Source organism: Microtus oregoni, unplaced genomic scaffold (genome assembly GCF_018167655.1).
Source record: "Microtus oregoni isolate MIOR12 unplaced genomic scaffold, Mior012 000027F_ref0000203, whole genome shotgun sequence".
NCBI lineage: Eukaryota > Metazoa > Chordata > Mammalia > Rodentia > Cricetidae > Microtus > Microtus oregoni.
The window spans coordinates 31,328,362-31,352,785 of record NW_024543086.1 but is presented as its reverse complement, the minus strand read 5'-3'; the positions used below and the strand labels follow the sequence as shown (position 1 = coordinate 31,352,785).

Sequence of the window (24,424 nt, the reverse complement as noted above, 5' to 3'; positions counted from 1 at the left end):
GGTGGTCTATTCCCAGCTGTGAACACTTAAATTCAGGCTTGCAAATAGCTCAGGGTGTATAAATGCATATATGGTGTGCTGTGCTTAGCCAACAGAGGGCAGAGGTGTGTGTGTGTGTGTGTACACTGAAGTGACCGTCCTGACAGGGACATTTGCTCTCTCTGCCTTATAAACGTCTCCTGAACTCATGGTCCAGACTTTCTTACAAAATGCTTTGTTCAGTGTGGAGTAGCAAAGAATTACAAATTCGTGAATCCAGGTGGAAGCAAACAGCCGGTTGCTTGCCCCTTTGACAGAGGGAAACCGAAGTCTCATAGCATTGTGGCTTATCTCAGTGGATTTTAAGGGTTTCAGGCTAAGAAACAGACCCCGAGTCTACGTTTCCTACTGGTCTTGTCCCCCAAAAGACCCCATGAAGCCTCGAGGGGTGTGTGTGTGTAGAGCCTGTACTTCCCCATTATGCTATCTTTTGGCCTCTCAAGGAGAGGGGTCATGGCAGATTTGTACTGAGAAGAGTTAGATAAGAACACCCTCCCACCCCAAGACAGCCTTTCCCCTTGATCAAAGACGCCAGCCTTCCTTCTCTGCGGGCTTTACTTTCAGATCCTGGGCTGCTGGCCCTCCCCCTCCAGCGGCTGCCAGGGCCTGAGGGCTTTGCAGTTAGGATGACCCCAAAAGCGGGACTTTGTGGGCCAGTTGGATAAAACACAAACTCATCTCGCCCTCAAAACCCCGATTCTGGGCCCACAGCCTCGGGAGCCTCTTTTCTGAAGTGAACCCCTTTGTGGGTGTAGTACCCAGCTCCTGGCAGGCTTGCCTTAGAGACAGGGTTCAGGAGAAGGCAGGGTTACTAAAAATGCCTGCCTCTTACTGCTGGAAGGAAGTTCATCTCCCCCAAAGCCAGGGGGTCGCTGTGGAGAGAGATACTGTCCCACACAATCAGGCCTGAAAACATTCCAGCAAATGCCAGCCCCCTCCCCTCAACGTCCTTTACCAAGCATAAATCCAGTGTTTGAGGGGCCTCGAATACACCACCCCATCCTACCTCCAGCTAAATAAAGTTCCATTTATGCCCTTAATTGTCGCTCATTAAAGTCAAATTTGCTGTTCAGTCCAGATTGGGAGAAATTATTTCCGTCTTTAATAGATCAATTAGCTTTCGGGTTCCCAAGAGGACACCATTCCAAGCGCACCTTTTCTCCCCATTTTAACCCCCTCCCTTTCTCACAACTTCTTCTAAAAATAAATTATAAATATGGATGTGTTCTCAGAAGAGGTGAGTGGCACATTCCTCTGCTCCCCTTGGTGGGATTGGAAGCGCGAGAAACCAGAGCCGCCACTCCCCACAACCCAAATGGCTAAGTCTTTTTTTTTTCTCTAAACACCTCCCAAGTTGGTGTCGTTTCAGTCCCAGACATCCGGATCCTCACCCCGAAACCTAGTTTTGATCTATTTATTTTACTCCAGTCGAGTTAGGCTACAGCCAAAGCGCTAAGGCCAGCTGCTCCTAGAGGGAGGGGCCCCCTAACTTTATCTAGGGGAAGGTGGTAAGCTGTTCCAGATTCTCAGGGACCTCCAGCGCGCCCTGCCAGCTGTGTCCCCGGACGCACGTGGAGTGTCGGGAGCGGCGGGGAGCCAGCAGCCTTGCTCTGCGCGGCATTGATATCGGGGTCACGCAGCAAGTCAGTTTCTTGAATAGATTTTCCGGGGTGGGGGCGGGGTGGCTGGTTTTCCACCTCAAGGTTCAACTCCAAGCCCCAGCTTCAAGGAAGTGGGAGCCGCTTCGTTCCCGTCCCACCTCCTGGCCTCACACACGCCCCTCTGGGGAAGGGGTTCGGGTGGGGTTAGCGTCTCCAGCCGCCAGGGTGGTGGCAGTCAGACAAGCATCGAGAGCTGGGTCCTGGGAAGAGTCGAGCGCGAGCCCCCTCCTCCACCTCCCTGTTCGGGTCCCCACCCACTCAGCGGCAGACAGCCGCCCCGCACCCTACGCCCCAGGCCTGAGCACCCACCTGCGGCGCTCCCCCACCCCAGTCCGGGGCAGGGAGCGGTGCAGGAAGAGCCAGGGCACTCACCGCGCCTCCTCCTGGGTATAGGGAGCCCCCCCCGAGGCGGCGCCTTCTGGCGCCCCGGCCGGAGTGCGCGGGGCGGGGTGCGCCCTGGGGCCCTGTAGCCTTTCCGCACGATCCTCTCGGCTGCACGCAGGGACTAAGGAGGGTGAAGGGGGACTTCCAGAAACAAAAAGCAAAACCCAGCCCCCTCCCCAACCATGCTTGGAGAGACTGGCTTTCCTGCGACCCAGAGTAGCGCACCGAGCCCACGGGGCTGCACCCGGCCTCCGCGCTTGCCACAAAGCCGCGCCCCCGCCCGGGTGCTCCCCCCCCCCCCGTAGCCGCCCTGGGGCGGGGGCAGGGCCGGCAGGGGGTTGGCCGTACTAGGGAGGCGGCTACTCTCCAGCCCGGCCCGGGAGAGGGCTAGAGCTTTCCAGCTGAGCTAGTCCGCCACAGAGGCTAGGTGGGTGGGGGTGGCTGGGGGCTACCTTCCTAGAAACCCTCTTCAGATATAGTCCGCGGACACCCGCATTCCTAGAAATGCGGCCCGGGCCATGTCAGTGGCGACCCTTGCGGGGAATGCGGAGAGGGACACAACAGATCCCAGGGCTATCCATACTTGGGGAGGGAGAAGACTTCCCACTTCTAATGTGCCCAGAGAGGAAGATGACACTGTGCCTCCCTTGGGGAGATTGGGGTGTTGAAGTAGGGAGCAGGCAGAATTCCAGGGATCCTTGAGCTGGAGGTGGGAGTTGCCGGGGTGCCCGAAATGGGGAGGCATCCACTTAAGATTCAGACCCGCCCTCGGCTCTGCCCCCTTCTTTTGGGAACTCCCGGTGCCTGCCTGCCGCAGGGAGCGCCTTCCGCCCCTCCCCCAGCTTTCAGCAACCCCCCCCACCACCACACACACACACACACACACACACACACACACACGGAAGCAGGCAAGCGACCCCAGATCTTCCGCCCACTCCTCGTCTATCCCAATCTCCGTATGAGGTGACTGCAGTGCCTTGGAAGATCCCCAGTCTAACATTTCAAGGGTGTGCTCCACTCAGTTCCCGAGAGTTACTCGCCAGACTAACCCATCTTCAGACCCAATCGCAAAGTTGAGCTTTCTCCTTCCGAATCCACCGGCACTCTTGCGGCTCCAGGCTCTGGAAATGGGTGTGGGGCACAAAGGGCACACATTCTGCCTGGCGAAGTACTGACCTCTGGTGCTGTCCCCTGACTTCCAAAAGGTGCTTTTGGTTTCAACATTAGGGAGTTTGCCCTAGCTCAGCCGGTTCCTGCAGTCGCCCTCGCACACCCCTACCCAAGGATCCCCAGAACCGTTGCAGAAGCCACCACCCCTCTTGGTCAAAGAGGATCCGAATAACTGAGACACGCCTTGTCCCTTTCCACAGCCCAGCTTCTCTGCGCGAAAACGTGACTGGACTGAGTTTCCTGGGATCATAAAAAATGTATTTGCTGTCCTCTGTTGGCCAACGGTTGTCACACTCTGAAAAGCACGAGAGAGAGAGAGAGAGAGAGAGAGAGAGAGAGAGAGAGAGAGAAAGAGCAAGCCAGTCAGCGCCCTCCCTTCGCTTTAGTGGTACAACATCAGGACTGTGAGCCACTGGTTCTGTGGCGCTTGTCCAGGAGGGTGCTCCAGAAGGCAAGGAAAGTTGGGGATACACGGACCTCAAAGAGTGGCTTTTCCAGTAGCAAATTGGAAAGCACATTTGACAAAGGGAGACAGTTTGGATTCCTCCTACAGCGAAGGGCTTGATCACTGCTAACTGCCCCTTTAATCCGAGAGCCATGCATTGTATCACCTTAGAGACCAGGAGACTCATGCTTCCAGATCAGTGGCTTCCCGAAGTCACCGGTACTTGACTTTTATGTGGCAGGAGGTACAGTGTGATGGTGACCGCTATCCAGTGGCCGTTGTCTAGGCTTGTAGACCCAGGCTGCCTTGGGTCAGGGGACTGAGGTCATCTCTGGTGTATCCTGTCTCACAGATGTCGTGGGCCCCTTTGTGAAGTTCATAGAGAAATGGCTGTGTTCTATTCCACCGGGTGCTGTCCAGCTGTGCAAACCCTTTGACACTGGGACCCAACACTGTCATCTACAGAGCTCATGCTCTGTGCCACCCAGTAAAACAATCACATACACAAATCTTGTGTGTGTGTCAGACTGTGTTCATAGCTATCCTTGGCTACATACAGACTGTGAGTCACAGGTTGGACACCCCTAGGGCCTCTCTGGGCCTCAGTTTCCCCATCTGTAAAGTGGAGCATCTATAAAGAAGCCCTACGCCTGTGGTGGGGATTTAAAAAGAGGCTCTCTGTTAGGAGTATTGAGAGAAACCATTGCTCATTACTCGTGCTCCATTGCAATCCCTGGAGGGCGGGAGAGAAGAGGGGAAATGCCAGGCCAGTAGGGAGGAGGAACTAGAGCTGTACATGGCAGAGAAGCCCCAGCCCTGCTCTGAAGCTCAGATGACTTTCTTCTGCTATAGAAGTGCCAGTGTCCTGCTGGGACAGCTATGCTCCCTGTGTTTGAAGCTGCATGATTTACCCTGACATTCCAATTTGGGTCCTGCCTGAACCCAAAGAGTTAGCTGGTTGGATACAGGAGGGCAAAACAGGCTCTGGTGGGCCATTATGGTGGGTGATGTATAGTAGATCATATATGATGGGGCCATGTGGGGTGTGCCATGTAGACTTCACCATAGGCTGGGATCACCAGGCTTTTCTCTTGTAATTTAAACCCCCTTAAAAGATGCCCCCCAGATCTGTTAGAGTTCCTCCCGTTCCAGCCTAGCTCAGCTGCCCATAATCAGGCAAGTGATAGATCTGAGGTCCAGCTAAGCACTGTTGCCATCAACATACATGGGAAACAACTTGCTATTTGACTTGAAGCCCTAGAAACCCATGCAGGTCTTCTTCCAGGAAGGAGTTCCACTTGTTGGCCCTGTGGTGACACCAAAACTCAGCCGCATCCATGGAAAAGCTGCAAAGGGCCTAGAAACCCTAGAGAATCGCAGCCAACCTGAGCCATTGGGACAGTCCTAGGCTGGGGAGAGAGGGTGAGCACAGGCCTCTCATTTCTCTGGGTTTTCATGGGGCCCGAGGGAAGGCGACAAAGTGTGACTCGCTACTATCAGGTGCCAAGACTCTCAGGATAAAAAAAATACAAACTTCTAGGGGCCAGATGACTGAGCAGGTAAAGGCAGCCCTGGGGCCTCTCTGGGCCTCAGTTTCCCCATCTGTGCCATAAGCTCGCAGTGGTGACACACAAACAGAAGAAAAAAGCCTGTGGTGGAGATTCAGAGGAGGCTTCCCACTAGGAGTGCTCAGAGAAACCTTACTCATTGCTGGAGCTTGGTTGCACTACTCAGAGGGGCTTGAGCAGAAATGAGGAAGGGGAAGATGCCAGGCCAGTGGGAGAGAGGAAAGCAGGCAGGCCTAACTGCCAAGCCTGCTCCTACAAGTTGTCCTGAGCATATATGCACAAACACACACACACATAGACACACACAGACATACACTCACAATACATACACATACAAGACATACACACAGACACACACACTCACACAAGCATACACATAGACACACATCCAGATATACAGAGACACATACACACACATACACTCACACACACAGACACATATACACAGATATACATACATGCACACACAGAAATGTAATAATAATAAATCCCCACATTTCCAAAGCAAGCACAAAAACTATGACATAAACTTGAGGCAAGAATAATCTGAATTCAAACAGCCTGGGTAACTCAGTGAAGTCCTGCCAGGAACTACAGACAGCTTGCTAGCATGTCAGCACAGCTAGGCCTAGTGTCAGCACAGCTAGGCCATCCTCAGCACTGAACTAAGTTACTGTACAGTCCACGGAAAAGTTCACATTGAACAAATGTAAGTGAATAAGAAACGACATGTAAACATATTGCAGTGAAGCTGCTTGGACATGAGTGGGAGGTCAGGATAGAGAGAAACGGATTCTTGGTCCTTCCAATAGGATCTTGGGATGCAGTTTGAAGGGGGCATGATAACTGCTCTTTTTACCCCATCAGAAGGCTGTGCCCACCCTTTGAAATCCTTGTGTCTTAGGACATCATTGCTGTGAAGACACCATGACCACAGCAACTCTTAGAAAGGAAAACACTTAATTGGGCAGCTTACAGTTCAGAGGTTTAGTCCATTATGGTGGGGGCACAGTGGTAGAGAAGAGACTGCAGGCAGACATGCTGCTGGAGAAGGACCCGAGAATTCTACGTCTCGATCCACAGGAAGCAGAAGACCTCAAAGTCCACCCTCACAGTGACACACTTTCTTCAACCACACCTCCTAACAGTGCTGTTTTCTATGGGGACTATTTTCTTTCAAATCATCACACCATGGGAGATAATGTTAAGAATCCAATCCAGTAGCTGGGAGTGTGGCTCAGGCTTAAGGTGCTTGCCTGGCATGCATGAAGCCCTGGGTTTATTCCCATTATCACATAGATGGGGTAAGGTAGCACATGCCTGTAATCATAGTACTCAGAAGGTGGAAGGAGGAGGATCAAGAGTTCAGGGTCACCCTCTGCTACAGAGCAAGTTTAATGATGGCCTGGACTACAGCAGATCCTGTCTTAAAAAAAGAAAAGCCTGGCAATGGTGGTGCACGGCTTTAATCCCAACTCTCAGGAGGCAGAGGCAGGCGGATCTCTGTGAGTTTGAGGCCAGCCTGGTCTACAAGAGCTAGTTCCAGGACAAGGACCAAAGCTACACAGACATCTCAAAACCCCCCACCCCAAAAGACCAAAACAAACAAACAACAACAAAAACCTCTTTGTAAATCTAGGACCACATTACTCTCACAGATTAGGTCTGAAGTCCCCCCAAAACCTGAAGAGTCTGAACTCTGGACTTCCTCTAGGGATTGGAAGAGTCCTTGCACCTGTCTGTGGGTGGTGCTGGACCCCGGGAAAGAGATGGCAGGATCCTGGGTCAAGGGCAGGAACAGCCCTCCCTCACTGTGGCCCTTGGAGTCTTGGATGTCAAGAGCTTTTCTTCTGGTGCCCTGTGTGCCTCCGTTCCTACATTTCTTTGTGAAATATAAAAACATGAGAACCAGCTGTGGTGGAACAGATCTGTAATCCCAATCACTCAGGAGGCTGAGGAAGGGGGGGGATCACAAGTTCAAGGCCTGACTGGGCAACTTCAGGAGTTCCTGTCTCAAAACAAAAGATGATCTAAAAGGGCTGGAGATGCTTCGTAGCACTAGAGTGCTCACGCTCAACACACATACAAAATAACAACGTGTATGTGTGAGTGTATGTGTGCGCGCATCATGGTGTATCAGTCCGAGAATGACCTGCGGAGTCTGTTCTCTTCCTCTACCTTCTTTGTGGGCTTCTGGGGTTGAAATCCAAGTTACCAGGGTTTGTAATTGTTACGGGAGGTCCTCCCACTCCTCCAGCCTATCGCCGCTGAGATACCAGCCCATTGGGGCGTGGTCTCTCTCCCTTTAAAAAAGCAGCCACTTCCCTCTCCTCTCTCTCTTCACTTCCTGCTCCACCAGCGACTAGACTCCCTTCCTGGTTGCGCAGAGGGCTGACGGTGATCTGTAAGTTTTTTCCCCTTTAAATAAATACCACCCTATTAATCATAATTCCAAACTGGTGTGGCATTGTTTATGACTTACGCCTTCAGTTGGCACCCAACGTTTGGTTTTAGAACCTCTCCTTTCCCCGCTCGGCTGCTGGCTGCGAGTTCGGCTTGGCGGGAGCCCTCCCTTTCTCAGCCTCCACCGGCAACCTTGGCCTCCCCAAGTGGATTTAAACTCCACAGGCCCGCGTAGTCTCTGCCGCGTGGTTTGCTCTTTTCTGGGTCGTTTTTAAATCTCCCTTGCAAGCACAGCTCTTAAGTGGCACGAACCGGAGCACCCGGTTGCTGAAAGCTGCAACCCCTCAGGGTGACTCTGTCACGTGGAGGCATAAGTGGCTTCCAGGTTGCTCTTCTCTACCCCTGGATTCTGGGTTTCTGGTTCTGTGTACGGAATTGATTTAATTACATTTACTTTGTTGAGCAACTTACATTTTCCAGTTTTTAACAAATACTAGGCGGACTCTGAAACAGGACTCTGTTTTTGTCGCGACTTGGCAACAGCGCCACCTGCTGGATAATAGGTAATATGGCAGTTTTCGTTTCCAACGCGAATTTTACTGTTCTGGTTGCCAATACAATGGGTTATATATCATGCAAGGTTTATATGACTATGGGGATAACTTAATTTACTGGTTACTAGGTTTCAGTATTCTTTTGAATATTCTATCATTTAGGAAGAATATGGCACTCAAGAACCATACAATCTTTACTAGAAACTCATGCAGGTCAGGAGATTCAGGATTCAAAAGAGACAATAATAAAGACAATAATAAAAAGACTTGAAATGATTGAAGAAATGATTGGAGCTGGTGAACAGAGTAATAAGGCACAAGGACAGGATACAATGCCAACACCAGCTATTAGAACTGGCTTACCCAAGGTTTTAGCGGCATACCCTATACTTAATTCTGACAAAGCGTCAACTTCTAAAGGCTCAAAGGGAGTCAGAGAAGCTAGATGGACACCAATAGCAATGAATGATCTAAAAGAAATTAAGCAAGCTATTGTTAATTTTGGCTTGCACTCTGCATATGTAAAGGAAATGATAAGGACTTGGGCTTCTAATGCTAGAGCTACCCCCCATGATTTCCATCAGTTAGTGTCTGTAGTTTTAGATAATGGACCTTGCTTGATGTTTGGAATTTATTTCAGAGAAGAATCCAAACATATGGAACAGCAAGGAAGAGCAAAGGGTGTCGAGGTTTCCCAAGATCAAATTCTTGGTGCAGGAGAATATGCTGATCCACAGGACCAAATTCTTTATGATGATGAAGTACTGTGTCTATGTCACCAAGCAGCTTTAAATGCTTGGAATAGGATACAAGATCCAGCAAAAAGGGTTGAATCATATACCAGAATTAGGCAGGGACAGAGAGAACCCTTTATTGACTTTTTGCAAAGATTAATTAAGGCTCTGGACATAGGGGTAACAGACCCAGAAGCTAGATGAATACTTCTTGAATCTCTAGCTTTTGAGAATGCAAACATAGAATGCAAAAAGATAATTGGGCCTTTAAAGTCTAGATCAGCACCTATGGATGAATGGATTCAGCATACGATGAATGTTGAGACGTTTAGCTATAACAATGAACCTTGGGTAGGAGAAGCGATTTCCACAGCAATGAGGAAACATCAAACTGCCAGGTTTTTAATTGTGGTAAATTAGGACATCTGAAATGGGATTGCAGGCACAGAATTTCTAGGAATATTATCTCCTCTGGGAATGACAAAAATAGGAGACCTCGGCCTTCAGGTATATGTAGGAGATGTGGTAAAGGCCGACATTGGTCCAATGAATGCAGGCCAACAACAGACAGAAGGCAACCCGATACCATCGGGAAACTCCTTGAGGGGCCTCTCGCAGGCCCCCAAGCCAACAGTGGCCCAGTCATTCCCAGTCACAGTGGAGAACGTGCCTCACCAAGAAAATTAAAAGCTCCAATTTCTGCTGTAAAAAGTAATACTGGTCTAAATGATGAAATACGTGTGGAGGATGAGTCAAAAAACCCAGTAGGACAGAGTAAACGTTTATTTTTGGCAGACTTCTATTAATGATCAAAGACCAAAGCTAAGAGTCTGTATAAATGGCACTTTTATTGAAGGCTTATTAGACACAGGTGCGGATGTAAGTATCATTACCCCAGAATCTTGGCATCTGAATTGGCCTCTTCAAGAGGTAGATGTTCAGTTCCTGGGAATTGGAACCCTATCTCGTGTAAAACAAAGCACAAAATGGGTTGAATGCATAGGGCCCGAAGGGCAAATAGGAAGACTAAGGCCATATATAGCCAATATTGCCATAAATTTATGGGGCCGTGACCTGCTACAGCAATGGAATACCCAGATTAACATTCCTGTAGTTCCAGGAACTCATAATTCTGGGAAGGATATGATGAGGTATTATGGAAAAAGGTCAGCAGCCATTCAGGCTGTACAAGAACATACAGCAAATACCAAACCTTTAGAGGTACCAACGGCCCTACCTTTAAAATGGCTAACCGAGAAGCCAATATGGATCAAACAGTGGCCTCTAGCTGAAGATAAACTACAGGCATTAGAACAGCTGGTGCAAGAGCAACTAGATGCTCACCATATTGAAGAATCAACCAGCCCTTGGAATTCTCCTGTGTTTGTTGTAAAAAAGAAATCTGGTAAATGGAGAATGGTGACAGATTTAAGAGCTGTCAACAAGGTAATTCAACCTATGGGCCCACTACAATCTGGAATTCCTTTGCCTTCTCTGTTATCAAAAGGATGGCCTCTTATAGTTATTGATTTGAAAGATTGTTTTTTCACTATACTGTTACAAGAAAAGGATAGAGAAAAATTTGCCTTCACAGTGCCTACTTATAATAATTCTCAGCCTAATAGGAGATAGCAATGGACTGTCCTCCCACAGGGTATGCTCAATAGTCCTACATTGTGCCGATATTTTGTAAGTAAGCCATTGGAAATAATTCGTAAACAATTCCCCAAGTCCATAATTTATCATTACATGGATGACATCTTGTTATCTGATTCAAATAAAGATACTTTAGAAAGGATGTTTGAAGAAGTAAAGAAAGTCTTGCCTAGGTGGGGATTACAAATTGCCCCTGAAAAGATTCAAAGAGGAAATTCTATTAATTACCTAGGTTACAGAATAGGGTTAGAGAAAATTAAAACGCAAAAGGCACAAATTAGGAGAGACCGGTTAAAGACTCTTAATGACTTCCAAAGATTGTTAGGAGACATTTCCAGTCTACGATCAGCTGTTGGGATAACACCTGATCTAATAGTTCATTTAAACAAAACCTTAGATGGTGATAAAGATTTGAATAGTCCAAGAAAACTGACAGCTGAAGCAGAAAAGGAACTGACAATGATTGAGGAAAAATTACAGGAGGCACATGTGGATAGGGTGAACCCAAATCTTAGCTGCTTCCTAGTCATATTGCCTTCCAGAATTTCTCCTACAGGGATTCTAATTCAGAGGGGAGATATTATTTTAGAGTGGATATTTATACCTAATAAACCAAGTAAAAAATTAAAAACTTATGTGGAAAAAGTCTCTGAATTAATTATAAAAGGTAAGCTGAGACTTCGTCAACTAGCAGGTATAGACCCAGCAGAAATTATAGTGCCTTTTACTACTGAAGAAATAAAAAAGTAATGGGAAGACAATGAACCGTGGCAAAGAGCTTGTGCTAATTTTTTGGGAGAAATTAATAGCCACTCTCCCAAAAGTGGTAGACTTAACCTCATAAAAAGAACTTCTTGGATTCTTCCTAGAATTGTACGTGATGCTCCAATAACTGGAGCCCGTACGTTCTATACTGATGCAAATAAATCAGGGAAAGCAGGTTACAAGTCAGATGAATTGAGTAAGGTGGAACAAAGCCCTTATAATTCTGTCCAGAAGGCAGAATTATATGCCATTCTTATGGTGCTAAGGGATTTTAAAGAACCTCTTAATATAGTTACAGATTCACAATATGCAGAAAGAGTTATCTTGCATATTGAAACCGCTGAATTTATACCAGATGACACAGAGTTGACTTCATTGTTTATCCAGGTACAAGACATAATCAGGAACAGGCTTTGTCCGATGTACATAACACACATCCAGTCCCATACAGGTCTGTCTGGTCCTCTAGCCCAAGGCAACGCTGAGATTGATCAATTATTGATTGGAAGTGTGTTGCAGGCCTCAGAATTTCATAAGAAGCATCATGTCAATAGTAAAGGCCTAAAGAAAGAATTTTCCATTACTTGGCAACAAGCCAAGGACATTATAAAGAGATGTCCTACTTGTTCTTTCTATAATCAAACACTGTTGCCTGTAGGGAGTAACCCAAAAGGTACTAAGAGAAATGAAATCTGGCAGATGGATGTGTTCCACTTTATGGAATTTGGTAAATTAAAATATGTACACCACACCATAGACACGTATTCAGGTTTTCAATGGGCTACTGCCCTGAGCTCAGAAAAGGCTGATTCAGTAATCACACATTTATTGGAAGTTATGGACATCATGGGTATACCTGCGCAAATAAAGACAGATAATGGTCCAGCATATGTATCTAAGAAAATGAAACGCTTTTTTGATTATTATAATATAAAACACATTACAGGTATACCAAATAATCCTACAGGTCAGGCAGTTATAGAAAGATCAAATCGTACTATAAAGGATATGCTGAACAAACAGAAAGGGACTGAAAATACCCCCCAGAAATAGATTACATAATGCTTTATTAACCTTGAATTTTCTTTACGCTAATGAGAAAGGAACGACAGCAGCAGAAAGACATTGGATAATGGAAAAGTCTGCTGAACTAAATCAACCGATTTATTTCAAAGATATGCTGACCTCTCAGTGGAAGCCAGGAGATGTGCTACGTTGGGGAAGGGGTTTTGCTCTTGTTTCCACAGGAGAAGAAAAATTGTGGATACCATCAAAATTAATAAAGTTTCGATTTGAAGAGGAGAAACCTCTTGGAAAGGAGAAATGACAACTCATCCACAATGATGATATTCATACAGGTGCTAAGAAAAACATATAGAATGGGGGCAGGGTTCTGTTCTTATCTCCACAGGAAAACACTCATCTTTGAGAAATTCAAGGGACCCTGGATGTTTGGATACTGACAGATGGAAAAATACCTGCCCAATAGGAAATATCAAGAAAACTGAATGGGTTGTGTAAGTAAAATTAAACCATATTTCTAAATTTATAAAGCTAGTTTTGAAGTTGGACTCTGGCTCAGTCCCTCTCCAATTCCAAGCCTGTTAGTAAGAGAAAAACCCAGAGTTTCTGGAGTTTCTGTCTCATGTCAAGAGCCATGATGTGGGACAGAAAGAAATATGAGTTTAGAAAACATCTTTGCTTTTCTTCATATCTATCATACTTCTCATTGAATATATCTATCATGTCTTTCATTGAATATATATATGTCTATATGATTAATGTTTAAGTTTTTCATAATGAACAATGAGTTTTTCCTGAAGTGACATTTGAAGTTTCCAGGAAGAAGATGGGGCCCCATAACAACAACTCCACCTGGTTGATATGACGTCATGATACTGATAGCGCTACTACAAGACCTGCTTTGGGTACCAGCTGCACAAGACAGTTCCAACTTGGTTAGCTGAAATGGTGCACATCTTATACAACATTTTGGCCAGACCTGCACAAAATACTCAGAGACTATTGGCAATTTTAAAAGACATTATCTTGAAATTTAACCATCATTTTACTTTCACAGGATCCCCCAGAAAGAACGTCGCCCCCATGACAGCTGGAAGTAATTCTAGAGGACGACGTCCCCTCTCCCAGTAAAGTTTGCCCTTGGGTTTAGGGACATCATTTAGGGGTTGATTATAATTAGTATACGATTGAGGGTTGGGGGAGGAATTTTATAAGCTCAGGGATCATTTTGAAAAAAAAAAGAGGGATGATGGGATAATAGATTTGTAATTGTGAGTTACTGTTTTTAGACAAATATATTGGTATTGATTCTTGTATATTGATACAAAGTTAAATTATATTGACTATTGTATGCACGCATGTTTCTACCTCTGTTTAAAACATTTTTATGTATTGACATATATTGTATTGATATATATATATATATATATTGTATATATTTACCATATTGCAGTGTACATTTCTACCTCTGATTAAGATACTTATATATTGTTTGTGTATTGATATATATTTACCTACTGCAATGTATATTTGTACATTGTTTATATTTGGAGGTCATTGTCCTCATTTGTTTCACAGTCGTTTATTGTCTTAGTCTTTAAGTTAGATAGATATTGAGAATTATATAGACTAATAGTCATCTAAGTTTGTCATTTATAATTAGACTAATCAGGTTCTTTAGATATATAGCGATTATACTCAGTATAGACAGATAATCTTTAACTTCTTCAAAGAGCTGTAGAAAATGGCCTTTAATCTAACTCAGAGTTTTGCGGTAGTGAGACACAATTGCTCTTGGCAACACCACTCTATTCCCGAGAGAATGTTGAGCACCAAAGACACTCCACCTGGAGCCTTTCTTTTTGGCAGAACTGGCCTTGGGGCAAAGAAATGCCCATACCTCAACCACTGACAAAGATACAGAGCGTGCATCAATGGATAAAACAGGGCTGTCATATCCTGCCAAGACAGGGTAAGATAGTTTTGAAAAGTTGCTTGCCTTTGTAAATGGTATGTCAGTTATGTTAGGCCTTAGCCAAAGTTGGTTGCTTCAACGCTGCTAATGTGACTTTGGGTGATTGCCTAGGTAGCTAGTTGTCTCTGTGATTTGTTGCATGTTTTGGAAGTTGTTTTACTGAACTTCCTAATTACCCAGGTAACATTATTTCCCTTCTCAGATCTTCGATGGGGTTGAAGACTATATAAATGTAGTTACTTTCTCTCATGACTTGGCCAAGTTATTTATTATACAAGACCTAAGCTAGTTAGAATAGGATATTTGTACTTATTGTATATAATTTCATAGTAGGTTTAGAACTCTCTTATTTAAACAAAAGGGGGAGGTGTTACGGGAGGTCCTTTCACTCCTCCAGCCTATCGCCGCTGAGGTACCAGCCCATTGGGGCGTGGTCTCTCTCCCTTTAAAAAAGCAGCCACTTCCCTCTCCTCTCTCTCTTCACTTCCTGCTCCACCAGCGACTAGACTCCCTTCCTGGTTGCGCAGAGGGCTGACGGTGATCTGTAAGTTTTTTCCCCTTTAAATAAATACCACCCTATTAATCATAATTCCAAACTGGTGTGGCATTGTTTATGACTTACGCCTTCATGTAATGAACTCTGAGTCATCGTGGGTCCACACAGCAGGACCTGCCCTTTGTCCCTTCTGTCAGACGACGAGACTGTAAGGTCATGGCAGTGAGGCAACTCACGCCAAAGGTACACGAGTCTAGAAAGTTGATGGGAGACTGTGTGATGCCCAGTAAGGCATTTAGGGGAAGCACCGTTCACTATTTCTCAAGGTTTCTTACATTCATTTGTGGGGGGGGGGGCTCACTGGCAGGTGACAGATTTCCAGAGATAGAGAAGGGCAGGGTTATCCACAGAGGCACAGGGGGAGCCACTGGCCCAAGGGTCCCCATGGGCTCAGACTCCTCCAAACTGTGAATGCACCGTCCACTGGGTCTCCTTTCCTGGCTTCTGGCCAGGTACCTGTTCTCTTCCAAGCCCCAGCGTTCACTTTTGCTTCTGCCTTGAGCTTCTGTTCCTCTGTCATTACACTGCCCCCTTGAATCAGCATCTCCCCATTCATCCGTGAGCCCCGCCCCAGAGCAGTCAACCCTTCTCTCAAACTCTGGGGCCCTGGGCCGGGCCCCACTGACTCAACTCCAGTGATATTTGTTCAGGAGAACAAACACAGGGCGGAAGGCACTGGGAGAGAGGGGACCGAGGGCGAGGCTGAGGTAACGTCTCATTTGTGGCAATGTCAAGAGCTCCTGGCCACATGTAGACAGACAAACAGCCACTTGCTGAGCCTCTGGCCTGTGGTTTCTGGGGCTGAGACAAATATTGTCGTCACCTGTTAAAGGCGCAGGCTGGCAGAGAGCGTGGCTTCACAACAAAAAGAAACTGGAGATCCAGCCACAGCTGAGTATGGAGCTTTAGCTATCTTGAGTTTCAGTTCCCATGGTGGCAATGTTGGGCTGTGAAAAGATTAAGTTGCATGGTCCCTACGAAGGCTTGCAGAGACCAGGCACAAGGTGTGTGCTCCGTAAATGATAGAAATTATCATGGGCAAAGACATGTGACGAGGGCCAGGTGTGCCCCTGCTGTGCAGTTACACCTGTGAGGGTTTCCCTTTGGTGGTGAGGGCTGGTTGCCTATCCCTGAATGGGTGAGCAAGCACGGCCTGACTGACTATCCCTGATACCTGCTGAAAGAGTATTGCATGCTTAGCGTTTCAGACATGTAGCCTAAGTGTGTCAGTACACTAGAGGAAACCAGGTTTATTGGCGCATGCCTGGAATCCCAGCACTTGGGAGGCAGGAGGACTGAGAGTTGAGGACTAGCCGTGACTACATCAAAGAATCTACCCCTCCTCCCAACAAAGGATGCCATATCTTGTAAAACCATGAGAGCTGAGGAGGTGGCAAAGTGTTTGCTAGGTAACTACGAAGCCCTGAGTTTGGCTCAGCACCGCATGAAAAGCAGGACGTGACAGTGTATCCCTGGAATCACAGCGCTGGTGCAGCAGAGAGGGGAATCTTTGGGGCTTGCTAGTGTCAGTCTAACTGAATGGGCATGCTTCAGTTTCAGTGAGAGATGCCATCTAAAAACACAAGGTGAAGAGCCACTGAAGAACACCAAAAGTCACCTCCTGCCGCTACAGGGACACTTGTGCACACACATGAACACAGACACACATGGACACCACACACCCACAAAAACACATATTCAATACATATAGCATAAACAACAACAAAAAATGAGAAAGGAAAGAAGGAACCAAAATGCAAGAAAGGAAAAGAGGAGGAAGAGAAGGAAGAGGAAGAAGTGGAAGAGGGGGGAGGAGGAAGGGGTAGAGAAGAAGAAAAAGGAAGAGGAGGAGGTTGAGGGAGGAGAGAAAGCGAGCAATTAAAGAGAGACACAAGGTGGTCTGGCCTAAACAGAAATGATCAGATTGTTCTGCTGCTCCAAGGGCACAGAACTTTTCTTTAAAATCCACGCTAGTATGGCCACGGCCCTGCCTTACACCAACAGCAATTTAAAAATAAGCCTGCTGGGTTTGGAAGGTTTTGTTTTTGTTGTTCTTTTGCCTGAGGCTGCCTGCCATTGGCAGCCCACAGGCCTGGACGACCTGATCGTGCTTCATTTGGCCCACATAGCATCTAAAATAATAAAAATGCATTTTATTCAGTGGCCAATATTTTAAAATTGGGAATATCATATCCTAAAAAAAATAGATGGCCAAAGGATTTGCAACTCAAGGGCTACAGTCCCACTGGGCAACAGCCAGCTGGAGCAGAATGGTGACATGGGCTAAAGTTGTTGGTGGCAGGCTTGCTTAGCTTGCACAAGCATTGGGTTCCATCCCCAGGACCATATAAACTAAGTATGGTGATGTATGACGATAGCCATATCAGCACTTGAGGCATGGAGGCCAGAGGATCAGAAGTTCATGGCCATTATTCGCTACATAGACAATTCTAACCCAGTCTGGGCTACGTGAGACTTTGTCTTGAACTGGGGGTGGGGAGAGAAAGAGAGAAGGGGAGGGAGGGAAGGAGGAAGAGAGAAGAAGAAGGAGGAGGAGAAGGAGGAGGAGGAGGAGGAGGAGGAGGAGGAGGAGGAGGAGGAAGAAGAGGAAGGGAGAGAAAGAGGAGAAAGGTGGGGAAGAGAAAAGAGGGGGTTGTTTGCAGATCTTGCAAGATAGTGAGCTTCCTAATTTATTGGTTCAGTTTTGCCCACAGTAAGTTATCCATTTAACCCATCTACACTCACCTGAATGAGGGGGCCCCTGACAAAGGAAACACAAAGCCACCCTGTGATCTACTCAGCAGAACCCCTCACCCCACCCCTGGTGTACCCTGAATAGCCATCACTCCAGGCTCCGCCAATACTGAAACACCCCTGGTTTGAAATGGGGTTCTCAGAGCACGAATGTATACAGACTGCACTCCCTTATGAAAGGGCCCATTCTTTAAAAGAAAAAAATTCTTAAATGTGGTTTTCTAAGCCTCTGATAGCCTAGGTGGCAGGCACGGGGTGGGTGGGAGGTGGACCTGCCAGGGTTGCCCGCTACAGCAGGTCAGAGCCAGGGACACAGCTTTTTCATCGGCACCTTGTCCTTGTAAGCGCAGGCTCATTGCGACCAAGCCTGCCCTCCAAAATCCTTGCCCGTTTGCTCCTCACCGCCTCTTTCATACGTTTTTGGGCAGAAACAATGTTGGGACTGCGGTTTCTCTTCTGCCCTGGCCCTTGCCCACCTTTGGAACCCCAGCACTTTGGGGGCTGAGGCAGGGTTCACACGTTTCTAGCTTCAACTCCATAGTGACACTTCGTTTCAGAAACAAAACCAAACACAACAATGTGCACAAGTAACACTGACAGCTGTTTTCACAGACTCAGAACTTTAAAGTTCTAGTAAAGTTACAGTTATTCAGGAGCAGCTAAAAGCAGAGGTCCACTCGACTTAACGCCCAGCAGTTGGAACCTGGTGTTAGGGACCTGAGGGAGAGAGGCTCATGTGATAAGTACACGTCACACTCAAACAAGTAAGCAAATGTCAAAGAGACACAAAGAAACTTTTGGAGGCAATGGGTATGTTTACTACTTAGTATCAAGGGCGTACTGACCTCCACATTATCACATAAAGTTAACTTTGTGTAGTTGTTTTGTGTATGTGTGCATGGAACTGGGGAGGGAGCCTATGGTTTTACCCTAAACAGCACTACCTTCCTGCCACAGCCCCGCCCATTAACATCTGTATGTGCACGTGCATTCGTATTTGTTCGTGTGAGTGTGCACAGGTGCCATACAGGACTATTCTCCAAGCCAAGCAACTACCATCTCAGAGTGATCAGGTATACCCACTAACATTTAAGCTGGGCTTGACTGCTTGCAGATCCTCACAGAAGTCACAGGATCCTAAAAAGTACCCAACCACTTCCTGATACTGTTGTATACATGTCGTAAGTGGGAGGGACCACCGTACATGGGCTGGAGAAGAGAGGATGGGCAGACTATTCAGTGCAGCCTTTTGAGGGAGGAGCTACACCCCTCACCTGTGCCCTGTTAGGGAGGAGCCACACCCCTCACCAGTGCTCTGTTAGGGAGCACCACACCCCTCACCAGTGATCTGTTAGGGAGCACAACACCCCTCACCCATGCCCTCTTAGGGAGCACAGCACCCCTCACCTGTGCTCTGTTAGGGAGAATCACCACACCCCTCACCCATGCCCTGTTAGGGAGGAGCCACACTCCTCACCTGTGCCCTGTTAGGAAGCACCAAACCCTCACCAGTGTTCTGTTAGGGAGCACAGCACCCCTCATCTGTGCTCTGTTAGGGAGGATCACCACACCCTCACTTGTGTCCTGTTAGGGAGCACAACACCCCTCACTTGTGTCCTGTTAGGGAGCACAGCACCCCTCACCTGTGCTCTGTTAGGAAGGAGTAGGAGGAGGACCTAGGAAGGAATTTTAGCAAAAGTCATTGGTTTGGCTAAGCTGACTGCCCAGTGACCCTGAGGGCTCCTCCTGCTTCCACCTTCCCAGTCTTGCCTAGCTTTTCACATGGGTCTGGGGATCAACCAAACACAGGTCCTCACGCCTGTGTGGAAAGATGCTCACTGCATCTTCCAGACTCCATCTTAAAACAAGCCAGAGCAAAACCTCCCCTGACTCAGCTGAGGTTATTGTCAACTCTTCAAATAATAGTTTTTCCAGTGATCAGCTGTGATGTCGTAAAGTATCTTTTGTAGAACTGTCTGACTGGCCGTCAGATGGAGCAAACTTGTAATCACTGAGGCAGGCCAGAGGTAACTTAGTGAGACCCTACCTCCAAATTAAATAAAAGGGAGGGTGTAATTCAGTGGTAGAGTTTACCTAGCACACCAAAGGCCCTGGAATCACTCCGCCCCCAGTTGTGGAAGGGAAAAGTCCACATCAGAAGGAATAAGGGACCGAGGCACATTGAGCTCAATGGCCAAGCCTAGGCTCTTTCGGAAGGCAGGGGGGATGCATGAATGCTTTTGCTTCATGCTGCCATGAGGTGGCACCGTTGCAGTTTGCACCTGTGCAGTCTCTGTTGACAAGTCTTTGAGCCTAGGAGATGCTGGTCTAGCTGGGAACTTAGGCTCTTTTTGCTTGAAGAAGCCATTAAGACCTTTGCTGCCACTGTGTATTCTAAAACAGAGAAGTGTATAAGAAGCATTAAATTTCTTCTTATCAGAAGGTATGGACTAGTCATGCGAACTGCCTTCTCCCTGGCTGTCATTTCCCAAGTGGGGGTCTCAGGAGAACACTGCTGTTGAGGCCCCTCCATCTCAGCACTAGTGACCTTCTTTCCTTCCCAATCTTCAGAGGACCTGTGTGAGACTCTTCTCAAAGACTGGACGTGAAATCCATGCAGAAGCTCTGGAAATCCAAACATAGCTTTCCTATATTTATATTTAAACACACGTGGTTTAAATCAACAGAAAACCTCACCCACATGACCAACTTTGCTCACAAGTTGCAAGTTTGTAAAAAACTTGCGCTCAGGATTTGGGTCACTAGCTTCCAATTCCATAGCACATAGCATGTTAGCTTCACAACTCCATGGCACCCCACATTCCCACCTCTTAACCTGAGCTGACACCTTGGGACTCCTGTGTAATCTTCCAAGCTTCAAAACAAAGACAAAGGAAACAGCAGACGGACTGGGAGACGGCTCAACGATGACAAGGGCCTGAACTCAGGTTCCCCAGCACCAAGCAACAGGCTGGATGGGGAGGGGCACTGCATGGCTGCAACTCTAGCTTGGGAGTGCGGTGCAGAGAGGTGAGTTCCTACAGACTGCCGTCTCGGGCTCCAGAGACAGATGTGTATCAAAAAATAATGCGGAGAACAACAGAGGACAACATCTTCAGGTGACCCCTAGCCTCCACCCAGTGTAATGTGCACACACACATGAATATGTACATGCACAGACACACTCTCCACCCATGTGCAATGTGCACACACACAAATATGTGCATGCACAGACATGCTATCCACCCACGTGCAGTGTGCATACACACAAATATGTACATCCACAGACACACTATCCACCCACGTGCAATGTGCACACACACGAATATGTGCATGCACAGACACAGTATTTTTTTAAAACAGAAAACACCTCATGAGTAAATTTGTACCCTTATTCTTTCTCTCCTTTCCTTCTCTCTCTCTCTCTCTCTCTCTCTCTCTCTCTCTCTCTCTGTATGTGTGTGTGCGTGTATGTGTGTGTCTGTGTGCATTTGCTCTAGTGTTTGTGGGCAATGAAATCTCAGGGCTTCGTGAATGCAAGTGCTCTGCCCAAACCAGATTTTTGTGGCTGCAGCATTGTTTCTTGAAATGGGGCCTTATATGTAGCCCAGGCTGACTTTGAACTCCCCATCCTCCTGCCTCAGCCTCTCCAAAGTGCTGGAATTACAGACGAGTACCACCACACTTGACTTGGAGCCATTTTTATTTTATTTTTATTTTTTTTAACTTCTTTTTTTTTAGATTTTTTTATTTTTTTAATTTATTTATTTATTAAAGATTTCTGCCTCCTCCCTGCCGCCGCCTCCCATTTCCCTCCCCCTCCCCCGATCAAGTCCCCCTCCCTCATCAGCTCGAAGAGCAATCAGGGTTCCCTGACCTGTGGGAAGTTCAAGGACCACCCACCTCCATCCAGGTCTAGTAAGGTGAGCATCCAAACTGCCTAGGCTCCCACAAAGCCAGTATGTGCAGTAGGATCAAAAACCCATTGCCATTGTTCTTGGGTTCTCAGTAGTCCTCATTGTCCGCTATGTTCAGCGAGTCCGGTTTTATCCCATGCTTTTTCAGACCCAGGCCAGCTGGCTTTGGTGGGTTCCCGATAGAACATCCCCATTGTCTCAGTGTGTGGGTGCACCCCTCGTGGTCCTGAGTTCCTTGCTCGTGCTCTCTCTCCTTCTGGACTTGGAGCCATTTTTAATGGGGGAAGAATCTACATGCTCTCTGTAGTTCTTCAAAAAGAGAAGAATAGAGAAAACAGCATAAAATACAACCAAAGGCCCAGCCCACCCCTGGAGAGTCCCTCCACTCTGCTGCTGCAATTGGTTGTGTCCTAAAAGGCCATCTTTGCCGCCCTTTTCTCTCCCTTCCCCTCCCCGATTCTTTCTTTTGTGGATGAGAACCTGTGAAGATAAAAATCCCACGTGTAGCACCACCATCTTGTAGAAAATACCATGTCCAGGGCAAGAGTGGAACCAGTCCAAAAAGCTTCCCCATTCTATCTCTGTTCAAACCCCACTACCTGTGTCCCCCGAGGACGGAGAATCTCAGTGTCTCCAGCTCTGTCCAGGCCTCAGAGTCAGAGCTGTGCTATAACACAAGCCTGCGTGCCACAAGCGTGGATATTCACAATTTGTTCACATGCATAGGAAGGCCGGAGCTGAGAATGGGTGTCTCCATAATTACTCTACATCCTGTTTATTTATCAAGACAGGATTACTTTGTGTATCTCCGACTGTCTTGGAACTCACTCTGTGGAGCAGGCTGGCCTCGAACTCAGAGATCCACGTGCCTCTGCCTCCCAAGTGCTGGGTTTAAAGGTATGGGCCAGCACTGCCCGTCTTACATGCTGGTTTTTGAAACAAGCTCCTCCACTCACCTCTCCCCTTTCCCCTTTCCATCTTTGGGACTATAGACCTGCACTATCACCCCCACCCCCTTTAAATGCAGGTGCTGGGAGTCTGAACTCGGGTCCTCATGCTTGCCCAGCAATAACGTTCTGGCCTGAACCATCTTCCTAGCACCTCCGGTCACTACTTTGCTATGCATTACCTTCCAGGTTGTATAACATTCTCTTTCCTGGGTTGGCAATGTGGCTTTGTGCCACTCTCGGCAGGGGGCAGCGCAGGGCTCTCAGCGTGTGGCCTGGGAGCTAGAAACACCAGCACCATCCTGAAGCCCGCTAGAAACACAAACGGGACCACAGATTCCAGGGGACCGCAGATTCCAGGGGACCGCAGATGCAGTAGCTGTGCTTTAACCACTGCATGGTCACACTTGGGACACTACTGCCAGTCAGGAATCTGAGCCATCACCCCCAGTCCACAGTTCCCTCTCCCTTTCTGGTTCGGAGAGCCCACCTCCCCCGAGTTAGTTCTCTCAGAAGCACGCTAGTCTCAGACAAGTCCGATCTAGTTTCCACAAACTAGGTCGAGAGTTCGCCAGAGTCTACAGACTCAGGTCTAGAGTTGGAGTCAGACAATGACCTCTTCAAAGGCACTTTGAGCGCCCTACACAGCCTTCGAGAAAGCAAACCACACCTCTGTGATGTAAAGTGACGGGCGTGCCGCTCCGAGAGCAGAGGCCACCTCTGCAGCCAGTGTCTCGCTGCTCCCTCGCCAACGCCACCTCTGGGTCATGTGACCCATTTCAGCTAGGGGTGAAAGGAGGCTTTGGCCAGAGGTTTACATTTTCAAGTCAGAATCGGTCCAAGTCCGGCAGGGATTTTCCCGAAAGCAATGCCCACCTGCGCGGACAGTGGGAGTGGGCTCCGTGTGGGGCAACAGCGGTTCTTTCCTTAGGCCGGGTGACGGTGGGTTTCAGTGACCAGGAAAACGTGAAGTGCCCTGAAGCCAGCAGGGTGCCAATCTTTGCAAACCGTGCAGATGACCCTCCAGGTTGCAGCCTCCGCCCACCAAACTTCTCCCAGAGGTTTAAGCACCTCATGGCCGACAGGGGGCGCTGTTTCCAGGCAGCCCCAAGCCGGCGGTCCAAAAGGGCCGAGGTTGAACCACCCACTTTCGCCTTGCTCGAAGAGTGGAAAGGGAGGAGTTAGCGTGAAGTGAGGTGAAAAGGAAACAGTGGGGCCACCGGCTGTTCGGGCAAACGGGCCACGAGCCGTGCCACAGTCACTTTTAAAAGGGGTCAACTACAAAAAGTCCCTCCTCAGCCCAGGGATGGAGCGAGGCAGGCACGGACGGGGTTCGAACCCGTGATCTTCGGTTTACGAGACCGACGCCTTACCACTTGGCCACCGCGCCTGCGTTGGGGCGCCTGCCGCACAAGCCTCTATGCTGGCGGCACTCCCGTGAGCTCGTCTGACGAGCGCGAGTGCGGGCACGAGCAGAGAGCGGCCGCCCCGCCCCTCGCGGCCGGCCTCACGGGCACGCGCTGGTGGATCCGGCGACTCCGCGCAAGTCCACAGATCCCGAGCGCTTGCCTGGTGTCTTGGTTCGAATCCCAGCTCCGACAGTGGACTCCCTCACTTGAGCCGTGTGTCTCCCAGCCTCAGTTTCCCCGTTGGAGGAGTGTTTTTCTCCCTCCCCACAGGAAACAGAGGCGTGGTGACCAGTTTTCATCATTAGCGCGACCTCAACCGCTCTGCTCAGGGTCGTGAATCGGTCCTTCGACTTTGCAAAATAAAAAGCTCCAACTGGCTCTTACTCAGACTGCCGCTGCTGTCTGGCGTAGGGAGTGTCTCTGATATCAGCATCAATGTCTGGAATCTTTGCTAGAAATGCGAT

The 24,424-nt window shown here is 48.0% G+C and overlaps 1 non-coding gene across 1 annotated transcript; it reads right to left on the bottom strand.

Annotated features, from left to right (window-relative positions):
- Window positions 1-23,869: 23,869 nt before the first annotated feature.
- Trnat-cgu lies at window positions 23,870-23,941 on the bottom strand. The gene has a single exon. It is a non-coding gene; the product is annotated as a tRNA-Thr (tRNA).
- Between the last annotated feature and the right edge of the window lie 483 nt (window positions 23,942-24,424).